The 12,188-nt window shown below is 40.4% G+C and overlaps 1 pseudogene; it reads left to right on the plus strand.

Moving 5' to 3' along the window:
* LOC115694144 (disease resistance protein RPV1-like) overlaps nucleotides 1-7,191 on the plus strand; it is a 28,962-nt pseudogene extending 21,771 nt beyond the window's left edge.
* Nucleotides 7,192-12,188: the final 4,997 nt, after the last annotated feature.

A 12,188-nucleotide genomic window follows, 5' to 3' on the forward strand; every position in this document is an offset into this window, starting at 1 on the left:
TAGATGACATGTTGGATGAATTGCATGGAGCTTGCATATTTACTAAAATTGATCTGAAAAGTGGTTATCATCAAATTAAGATGAAAGAGGGGGATGAATGGAAAACTGCATTTAAGACCAAGTACGGGTTATATGAGTGGTTAGTCATGCCATTCGGTTTAACTAATGTACCTAGTACTTTCATGCGACTTATGAATCATGTTCTGCGTGCTTTTATTGGTCGATTTGTAGTTGTCTATTTTGATGATATCTTGATATATAGTAGAAGCCTTGATGACCATATTGAGCATGTGCGAGCTGTTTTGCAGGTTTTAAGGGTTGAGCAATTATATGCTAACCTAAAGAAGTGCTATTTTGTAACTGATAAATTAGTATTTCTAGGCTTTGTTATTGGTGCTGATGGAATACAGGTTGATGAAGAAAAGGTGAAAGCAATCCGTGAATGGCCGACACCTAAGACAGTAGAAGAGGTGCGTAGCTTTCATGGTTTAGCCAGTTTCTATCGTAGATTTGTAAAAGATTTCAGCACCATCGCCACACCTTTAACCGAGATTATCAAGAAGCACGTGGGTTTCACATGGGGAGAAGAGCAAGAGAGAGCATTCAATTTGTTAAAGGATAAGTTGACTAATGCTCCTTTGTTATCTTTACCGAATTTCAGTACTACTTTTGAGATAGAATGCGATACTTCTGGTACAGGAATTGGAGCTGTGTTGATGCAAGGAGGACGTCCCATAGCGTATTTTAGCGAGAAGTTAAGCGGAGCGACATTGAATTATCCGACTTACGATAAGGAGATGTATGCTTTGGTGTGAGCTTTGGAGACTTGGCAACATTACTTGTGGCCAAAGGAGTTTGTGATCTACACCGACCACGAGACCTTAAAGTACTTGAAGGGGCAGCAAAAGTTGAACAAAAGACATGCTAAATGGATGGAGTTCATTGAGACTTTTCCATATATAATCAAGTACAAAAAAGGTAAGGAAAATGTGGTAGCCGATGCACTTTCTCGAAGGTACGCAATTCTAACTACTCTAGGAGCAAAGTGTCTAGGTTTCGAGCATATCAAAGGTTTATACGCTGACGATGATGATTTGGAAGAGTATTTGAAACTTGTGAGCATGCTGCGTTTGAAAAGTTTTATAGGCATGATGGATATCTCTTTCGTGAAAATAAGTTGTGTTTGCCTAGATGCTCTTTGCGCGAGTTGTTAGTGCGAGAGGCACATAGTAGTGGTTTAATGGGGCATTTTCGAATCAATAAGACTTATAAAGTGTTGCATGAACATTTTTTTTGGCCACACATGAAACAAGATGTCACACGATTTTGCGAGAGATGCATCGCATGTAAGCAGGCTAAGTCTACGATTAAATCACGTGGTTTATATACACCTTTGCCTATCCCGACACATCCTTGGGTTGATATTTCTATGGATTTTATGTTAGGATTGCCTAGGTCTAAGCGTGGCAAAGATTCTATTTTTGTGGTTGTTGATCGATTTTCAAAGACGGCTCATTTTATACCTTGTCATAAATCTGATGATGCATCGAATGTTGGTGAATTGTTCTTTCGTGAGGTTGTGCGTTTGCATGACATGCCTAGGTCCATTGTTTCTGATCGAGATACTAAATTTCTAAGCTACTTTTGGAAGACATTGTGGAAGAAGTTAGGTACACAACTTTTATTCTCTACTACTTGTCATCCACAAACTGATGGTCAAACTGAAGTAGTTAATAGGACTTTAGGGACATTATTGCGTGCTATCATTAAAAAGAATATTAAGTCTTGGGAAGATTGTTTACCGCATGTTGAGTTTGCTTATAATAGGAGCGTGCATTCTGCTACTAAATTCACACCATTTGAGGTTGTCTATGGTTTTAATCCCTTAACTGCGTTAGATTTAACCCCTTTGCCTATTGTTGAGCGTGTGGATTTAGATGATGCTAAGAAAGCTGAATTTGTGAAGACTTTGGATGAGAAGACGCGGCTAAATATTGAGCTTAAGACAGAGCAGTATGCAAAGCAAGCCAACAAAGGGCACAAGAAAGTAGTGTTTAAGCCCGGCGATTGGGTTTGGGTTCATATGCGCACATAGCGTTTCCCCAAACAGCGACACTCTAAATTGCTACCGCGAGGGGATGGACCATTTATGGTGTTGGAAAGAGTCAACGATAATGCTTACAAGCTTGACCTTCCAAGTGAGTATGGTATTAGTGCTACTTTCAATGTTTCTGATTTTACTCTTTTTGATGCAGACGCTGATTTGAGGGTAAATTCTTTGCATGGGGGAGGGAATGATGTGGACATCGAACCCTATCGAGGAGGAGGTGCTAGGGACCCGTTGTTCTATCCGCTAGGCCCGATCACTCGAGCGAGAGCGAAGGAATTCAAACAAGCTGTCGGCATCATGGTTCAAGATATTTGGAATGGAGACAATCTGGATTCGAAACTTGAAGATTCTGAAGGTCCTTGGCGCAACACGATTACTCTTGGTCCAGCGAATTTCGAAGGAGCTTAAAATTGACGAATTCCGAATTGGCTCAAATTTGGATAGATGCTTGGAAACGGGCCGCTGATCAATACACACTACTTTAGTAGTGAGTGATGACGTTTTTTAGCGATTTGGAGTCGTTTAGATGAACTTTTAGGCCTTTTTCCATTTTTGGACGAATTTTTAGTAATTAAGGTTATTTTTGTAATTTTAATCCTAGTAAGATTAGGATTAGGGTTAACACCCTATATAAGGTTGCTTATAGATTTCTAAGAGAAGAGACAGAATTTTATATAGAGAAATTTTCTTCTTGAGTTCTCTTGAGGACTAGATCTTATCAAGGTTCCCTTGTGGCGATCGAATTCAACTTATCGAGCAAGATCGCGAATTCTCTTGTTCGTGGCGTTATAGCGTGGATTGGTTGACACAGGTTCGTCAACAAGTCGCGTTCATACCGAGATTACCAATCACAGGTTCCATTGGGGGTCGAGGTCAGCAATTCGTAACTCACAGATCTTCGTAGAACGATCATCTTCCGCACAGATTCATATCAGAAACGGTTCACTTCTATCGCAGCCTGGGTGACATAATCAGATAAGTCGGAGAAGCGCTCAAGCTGAAGGTAAACTGTGTGCATGTGAATAAACTCATATGTAGCTCTCGTTTCTAATTGTCAGTAGTTGATCAAGGAAACTGCTCGAGTATGTTTCCTTGGTAAAGCGTTCACCTTAAGTATGAGACGTAAGACTATTCACACTAGTCCTATACATAGGAGTATGCAGGGCATGGCAAACAACCTTTGGCAAACAACCTTACCTTAGAGGTCCAGTCATGGAAGCAATCAGCCTGATAAAAGTGTTGTATCAACATTGGTGGGATCATTTACTAGGATATGACTGGTGCGTTTTCTGTGTTGTTTCTGAAGTGCAGCAAGAAATAAAAGGAAAATTAAATCCAATTGTTACAATTTTTCATTTCCCGCAGCAGCTTTCTTGTTGACAATTTATTTGCTCTTGTAGGAGGTTCTAAAGAAAGATGAACTAGTGGGAATTGACAAAGAAGTGCAGGGCATGATGGACTTACTTGATTTAGAAGTCAGTGATGTACGAATAGTTGGAATCTGGGGGATGGGTGGGGTTGGCAAGACGACTCTTGCCAGGGTCATTTATGGGCAAATTTCCTGTCAGTTCGACAGTTGTAGTTTCCTTGCAGATATTGGGACAACAGCGAAACAACTTGGAGGTGTTCGGCTTTTGCAAAGCAAGTTGATGTCTGATATCCTGAAACGAGATTATGAGGTTGATCAAGTTGCGAAAGGAATCGATTTTTTTAAAGGAAGATTACGGAATATGAAAATCCTAATTGTTCTTGATGATGTGGAGGTACGGTCGCATCTCCAAGAAATTGTTGGGGAGAATTTGTCTTGGAGAGAAGCTTGATTGGTTTGGTTGTGGATCTAGGATAATTGTCACCACTAGTATCCAATCTGTTCTTCCAGAGTTCATATCTCGAGGGTTGGCTCATGTTTATGGTATCGACGTGATGAATAATGATCAAGCTCTTGAGCTTTTCAGAAAGCATGCACAGCGAAGAAATCTTCCAATTCCAGATTTTGATGATATTGCAACAGGTATAATCAACTCTATGAATGGGATCCCATTACTTATCGAAGTAATTGGTTCACTCTTGTCCAGAAAAGTAGTAGAAGAATGGACTGCACTTAAGGAGCTAATTTTGCAATTTGGCCTGGATATTAAAAAGATTTTGATGGCTAGTTGTGAAGAATTGAGCAAAGAGCAAAGAGTGATATTTCTTGATATTGCATGCCTCCCTGCTGATGTGGATTGTCAAATTGCTTCATTTATGTGGCATAATCCCAATTTTCCCCCCTCTGATGGAGTTGACGCACTCCATGTCATGTCCTTGGTAAAAATTGGAAAAGATAATGAACTAGGGATGCACAGGCTGTTAAGGGAGTTTGGCCAACAAATCATATGAAAAGAGGATGATCTATATCCAGGAACGCGAGGCAGGGTATGCAATTTGGAATGGGCCTGGAAAACAGAGAATGTACAGTAACTTGTGTAATTCTATTGCGGAATACGTGCCTTACCCTGTTCTCGAGCCTTGGAGTGTTGAGAAATTGTCCTCTCTCTTTAACGTTGACTTTATTTAGCTCTTTCTCATTGTTTCTCCACTTAATACTTTTTCCATTATAGGGGACAGACCACCTCAACTTTGACGCGAGGGATTTTAAGAGCATGCCAGACATAAGGTTTCTTATCTTGGATTGTGCAAAAGTTGTTGGTGATTTTGCCAATGTTTTTCCAAATTTAAAGTGGCTTCAATGGCAAGGATGCACCAGAGATTTTGAAGCTACTAATTTTCATGTTGAGAAATTAGTCATTCTTGATCTTTCATGGAGCAAAGTCACTGAAGACTGGGGAGGTTGGAGAAAAATCAAGGTAGATTAAGCTTTGTTTATTTCATGAAACTGTTTCCCTGATGAATAAGTTTTCACTAGAAAGCTTTTTATGAAGACTGATTTAAGACATGACACTTTCCGGCATATGGCATGTACAGAACTGAATGTTACTCTTGAAATGCTTAAAGAAATAATTGGTTGCCCGCCAGAGAGGGTGTGTGGACGATGGTGGTGGTGGAATTCTTAGGTTGAGTGAGTTAAGGGGAATGATTTTCTGGTTGTCGAAAGGGTAAGTCATTCTTTAGAATCTAGATAAGCATCTTCTTTGACCATGAAAACATTTTCCATTAGAAATTTGCCTAAACTATGCCAGGATTGTAAGAATGGAAAACATATTTTCAGAAATTGTTTTTCTTCAAAACAAGCAGAGCTCTAGACTTTATTTCCTCTAAAGATTTGTTCAGTGTACGTATGAATGTTTTTCTGTGCTATTTTTGCAGATGCCACAGTTGAAAGTCTTGAATCTTACTGGTTGTGTTGACCTATTGGTAAGCCCCGACTTGTCCTCTTTCCCAGACTTGGAGGTATTGATTCTCGAACGATGTTCTCGACTAATGAAGTTAGATCCTTCCATCCGTCGTCTAAGACGCTTAACTACCTTAAATTTGAGGTTCTGCGATGAACTCAATATGTTGCCAATTGAACTGGGTCACATGAAAGCTCTTGAGGAGCTCCTTATTGATGGGACTTCGGTACAAGAAATTCCTATGTCAATGGGTTACATGAAGAAACTTGAGATTTTTAGTGCCTCCAACTGTCTCCAGTTAAGTCACCTGCCTGATTCAGTTCGTGGCGTGACAGCTCTTTCAGTGCTCTCACTAGAAAATGCAAAAATTACTCGAATCCCTGCCTCAGTTGAAAAGCTGGTGAAACTTCGGATCCTGTCTCTAAAGGATTGTCGTTGGATAGGAAGACTTCCGGATTCAATTTGCAATTTGGGAAACTCATTAGAGGAGTTGGATATAACAGGGACAGGCATATCTGAATTGCCCAATTCAATTACTTGCTTGGGTCGTTTAAAAGTGTTAAAGATGGATTCTTGCTTCATTAGGGAATTGCCTAGAGAAATTGGAAATTTGGTCAACCTTGAAGAGTTGCATGCTTCCCATTGTAGGAGTTTGAAGGGAGCCATTCCTACTGCTATTAAGAGTCTAGATCATCTGAGGATACTGAGATTGGGACATTCCGGTATTTCTGGCATTCCTTCGGAAATTGGAAGTCTTTCTTGTCTTCAGACTCTTGATTTACTTCGGTGCAACGAGATTCAAGCGTTGCCAGAGCTTCCCTTCCAGTTTAACTTGTCTACGTGTGAGTTCTGAAAGGATGGAGGCCTTGCCAGATCTTAAGGATTTAATGAAGTTGGAGGAGATATGTCTGGGTGATAAAGATCCTAAGGAGCTCATATGTCCCTCAATACGGATGGAGCCAAAATCCAGATCGAGTGATCTCTTAGTTGTGCGCATAGTACTTCCAAAACTGAAGATGTTAGAGTTGTCTCATTCTCGAGTCAGTGAACTGCAACTTGGGATTGACCAAAAAAAAAAAGAACTGCAACTTGGGCATGGTTCCCTCTCACGTACATATCTTAAGAAGCTAGTTCTATCTGGTGTGAATCTTGAAAATGTGCCGGAACTTCCCTCGTCATTGTCCATTTTATCTATTCGACGTTGTTCGTCTTTGAGACAATTGCCAACAGTTCACCGTCTGAGCAAACTATCAGAACTAAATATTATCCAATCTGCGGTAGAAAAGATTAAGGGGCTTCGAGGACTAATTGCCCTGGAAATCTTGAATATATCGCACTGTGAAATACAAAATCTCAATGGGCTTGGCCAATTAACAAATTTACGAAGTTTGATTTTGTCAGACTGTGATTCACTTGGTGGATTGCCCGATATATCAAACTTGAAGATTTTGAATGTCCTAGTAGTCCAAAGATGCAGGATGATCCCTGATATTGAAGGCCTCATGGAGTTAACCTCCTTGGAAGTGCTGCATGTTAGTAAATGTGAGGCAGAAAGCACACAGCAAGTACAGGATGCATCAAAGCTCGTGATGGAACGTTCAATAAACAGTTGATGTCCTGTGCTTCCGGAGTGGACATTCATTAATTTACATGGCTCTTCAGACACAATCAAAACCACACAGCTGTGGAGGGTGACATCATTGAAGTCCACTGCGAATTGAGTTGGCAAACTGGCGCCAAATTTGCTGGAGCTGCAATTTGAAATTTGGCACCAGAAGTTTTTTGAATCCTTCATCTATCAAACCAAGTGCCATAAACAAGCACCCTCGCATGACCTCACAGGTCTTCAGATCCTTCATATTCTTCTCTCCCTCAACAATCCATCTTTCTGTCCAGTCTCTCATTCAACTGGCGACTTAATCGTTTCCTGTAAATTTGGAATGATCTAACTCCAAAGATATCTGGAAAATCTGGAGGCACTGCAAGGAATTTTATTGTCTCAAAGGCATCTCCAATTCTTAGACGGTATACATAAGCACAATATCAGGGGCACAGTTGGTCGCTCTCACATGTGAACGAACCCCCCATCCAGCTGGTTGTCTGGCATGTCATGCTGGAGATGTAGATACAAATATTGCATTTAGTGCAAGACATGCTCAGTCGAGGTAATAATACCAAATGATTTTCTCCTGAGGTTTCTCATCATAAACAGGTGTCTATAGTACCCAAATTTACAATTCATTTGACTGTAAGAAGTGCACCTCTTTTGCTCAAGCTCAGTGGGTAGTTAAGAAATGAACCTATTTTCCAATGATCTTTTACTCATCACTCGTGGAGAAAGACTCATGAGCCTTGTATGTTTCATACAGACTCTTCTTCATGGAATGATGTTTCTTGGGGTTCAGATTAATCTGAGAGGCAACACTATACAGATTTTAGTCTTAAACTAGCCCAGAATGCCTGAGTTTATTACAGTTGGAGAACTCGAAATTATCAGTTCCATTGTCCTGGGACTCACATTTGTATTGAGAACATTTCAATTGTTTTCTTGCTGATGTAATGCATATGACACACCCCAGATGACATGGATGCCCCTCTACTCAAATGAAAGCTCCTCACAATAACTACCAAAAGTGACATTTATATCAAAACACGGATGGCAGAGAGGGCGAGCTGGTTAGAAAGGATCTTGTAATGATTGTAAGTGGTTATTGATTTTGGCATCTTACTTCATCTTGGTTTAAGATCGCAAATAGGTTGTTTTAGGTAACTTTTGTTCAGTTTGAGCTTTTTGCATTGGTACGGCACATCAGTGCACAATTCTATTGATCGTAGGTCCACTTCTCACCTTTAACCTAACATGGCTTATTCCAATCCAATCATTTCCGAGTGCCCGCTGTTTTTGGCAGAATCGTTTGTAATTCAACTCCGTGATCAAATGTGAGTGGAGAGAGTAAATGGAGAGCACGGAATTCTAGTGTCCAGGTTCAGAGTGGGAATTGTGCGTTGAGCCTGTGACGGAAAGGTGTTCTATGAAAGGAAGAGCTTGCCGGGTTAAGTTTGGCTTGCGCCTATAGGGAATTCAGAACAGATGAAATCTGAATGAAAGTTGGTGACTGGATGAACTCATTGGTTTGTGCTGAGCGGACAAGAATAAATATGTAATCATCAGCAGCTTCTCGCCTGTTATAAGGGAAGAAGCTTCGGCATTATGTAGCAGCCTAGGAGGACATGGTGGAACTGGCGTTTTAGGTCAATGGTTTATGTAATATCATACGGAGATGGAACTTTCGGGTCGGTTTTAACTGGCCATTGGGCAGAGAGAGAGAGAGAGAGAGTCGCAACACCATAAAATATGGCTGGTTTAATGAAAATTTTGGTCCTTGAAGTTCCTCCCAAGCTTTCAAATTATAGTAGAAATACACAGATATTGGATATCATTGACAAATATGGTATCGGTTTGTTTACCATTTCAAAATTTACACTGATGCGGAGCGTTTCATATCATTGAAGGGCTTGTTTGGTTATCGGGAGTAAAACCAGCTGAATGAAGTTATGATCATGATTCTCTTTGTTGCCAGTGTCTGGTGAATTAGAATGAGACTGAATGGAAATGAAACTTGAGAAAGAAAATTGTTGCATTATTGCATTTTCATTACTATGGAGGGAGGTGGGGTGGGAATAAGTGAGAAGAAGAACAAGGACAAGTCAAAAAAAAAAATAGACAAGTGGATAATGGATCATTAGCCACTGCCTTTTTTTCTTGTTCGACATGCTGTGGATGACCACACACAGCCCTCCTTACCTCCTCCTCCGGCACTGTAACGAGCAAAAGTTAAACGTGCGTCTTCCAGAGCCACTCTATCGTGTCTCTCCCGGCTCTCTTTCCATTTGTCGCGACCTAATTCTCCCGCGGGTGCACCACCTAGGGATTCGGTTAATGGATTATTAAGTCTAAACTTAACTCGGGCCCTCCCAAGCCCTATCAATTCGCGACTTAGAGTTTAAGTTCTTAACGTGCAAATATTTTCATACTAGTGTCGTCACTAATCTATTGGCGGTAGGTCGATTAAAAACCTAAATAAAACATAGAGATATATTTTATTTCTATGAACCAAATATTCTAAATTTAGGGACTTGGTTACGCTAGATCTAGTTTAACGCTCTTTCGGTACCTTTTCTTTTCAAAAAATGTTTAAGCAGGCAGTCTGGATCCATTTCATTACCTAAATACTAACATATGGGGTGACCATGCGGGTGCGCAATTCACCAATTTAACACCCAATAAGGAAAGCAATAAATAAATTGCTAGATTAGAAGAATAACGTACCTTAGAGCAAGGAAAGCATCTGCATTGTTAGCTAGAAAATCCTACAGACAATCCTAATATGATTTCTAATTAACAAAGCAATCCACCCAATGTGTTCTTTAGGGTTTTCTCTTTATTTAAGTGAAGCTAACCTACGTGCATGATGTGCAAATTATGACATGCGATTAATCCTAGTATGCGAAACTATATGACATGCGACAATATGACCTATTTCTAATGACGAGTAAATGATTTATTTTTGGTATTTTTTTATTGAAATTCCAAATTAAAAAAAATTACTCAAATTAACATGCAATCTATCCTAGGGAAGATGATTTATTCTATCCTAAGGTGACTTTTTTTTGGGTATTTTTATGAAAATTCGAAATAATTAAATATCCTAAATAATCTATTAAGACTAGAACAATCTCTAATTTAAATTAGGAAATATGTTACCCTAAATCCCAATTTAAATCAAATATTTATCCTATCTTTTAGATACATTTAGGATTCCCTAAACATGCAAAATTCTTAATTTAAATCCTAACTAACATATTTTTGGATTTTCTTTATTTAAAAGGAAAATAAATCACACACAAGATAACAATCAAAGACCAATCATCCACGCAATCCGTAAGATCTTTTTTATCATGTTTGAATTAGGAAAGTGAGTCAAACTAACGGTCATATCTATAAGATTATAGATATCGACGGAAAGCCGATTGTTTGAATTTGGAAAGCAGATAAGATGCAATGTTGTATCCAAGTGGTTATGGATAAGATAACGATCAATCCGTACCGCCGCGTATCGTACCTTAGGGTTAAAGGCAAAATTCCTACTTCGAGGTATCTTAGGATATTGCGGATATCGCGTGCATTATCCTTAGATATCTAACAATCCACCGAAGATATCCACAAAATATTCAAAATGCCGAAAAATTAGAAAATTAAATATTCTAAGAATATGGATGAGAATCTTACTTAATTTCGTGGATAATTTCCAAGTTTGAATCATCTCGGGATCGGACTCGCGGATCGGGACGGGGTGGCCGCGCGGCCACGAGGATGACGGCGGCGGTGGTGTCGGTCTTGCGCGGGAGGGCACGCCAATGGACTGGATGACAAGCCGGCGATGAGGCTCGACTGGATCGTGGCCAGCAACTCGGCTCGGGCTGCTCGCAATATCAAAGGGTGCTGTGTGCGATCGAGATAATGCCAATCTCACTCGGAGGCAAGACGTGATTGTTTCGAGGCAATCCCCGAGCAAGACCGATTGAAAACCTGCAACCAAAGAGAAACCTGAAGTCCTCTGCTTCTGGAACCAATAAAATAGAATAGCAATGGGAATTCAGTGGGGTCAAAGTAATCGCGAGAGAAAAACTTTCTATTGGGGTCCGAGTATTGAGTCACACGAGGTATAAATCCCCAAGTGTATGTCAGTGAACGTCTCTCCCTTGTGAGGTCAACACCCTGGAGATGTGTCACATGCATGATGAATGTCAGAAAATTTGCAGGAAAGAGCAAACAAGGATTGGATAGGCACTAGGCTTGCTGAACTTGGTGGTCACCGAGAACCCACGAGGTCTTCACTGCAAGGACACCATCGGAAATCCCTCGAAGCCACTTGATTTGTTGGAAATAAACCACACGGTGTGGACAGGGCACGAAAACAGGTCGTCGGGTGAGAAGCAGCAGCAGCAACGGTAATCGTCGATGGCCGGTCTCGAAACAGCAAAGATGGCCAGCGGCAGGGGAGGTCACGGCCACCAAGGAGTTTCGGCCGCGTAGTGCTTAGCCGTGACTTCTCTCTCTCTTTTGTGTTTTTCTTCTCGATTGTGGCCGTGTATTCTTAATTGTGTCTCTCATGCTCTTAGGAGTTGCGTTCTGAAAAATTATGAGAGCTCCCATTTGATTTAGGGGTATAATTGACCGAGCTTTCTAGTCCTAATGGGCTTAGGCTTAAGCTTTATCCTTTAATTTTTATTTAATTCCAAGTGGGCCGAATTAATTTGGGTTTTTATTCGATTAAGCTTAATAGGTTGATTTAAGCTCAAATTAAGACAAAAGCCTCTTTTTAGACTTGTGATTTCGGCCCCTATCCCCCGAGTGAGCCGAGTTTCGTTCGGTATCCGAGCTCGGTTTACGCTATGGATTTTCAGCTTACTATCAACCGCCGGTCCAATGTGGAATGCAATTAACCTATATAAACCTAAACTATATGCTATCCAATTGTAATATTTTTGTTTAGGGGTTAAAACTTAATTCCTAATTTTCTATGCAATTAATCATTAAATGGTTAGTCAAAATTTAGGTGAACACCATTGATCCGAAGAATCCTTCTCTGCTCGACCTTTCCACCTTCTCTTTGCTCAATCCAAGAATGTCGGCTTTGAACACATGTATGGTCGGAGTCTCCTCCCAATCGACGAAACCTTGT

This window comes from Syzygium oleosum, unplaced genomic scaffold (assembly GCF_021117445.2).
Source record: "Syzygium oleosum isolate NSW1041296 unplaced genomic scaffold, Sole_v2.1 Sole_v2.42, whole genome shotgun sequence".
Lineage (NCBI taxonomy): Eukaryota > Viridiplantae > Streptophyta > Magnoliopsida > Myrtales > Myrtaceae > Syzygium > Syzygium oleosum.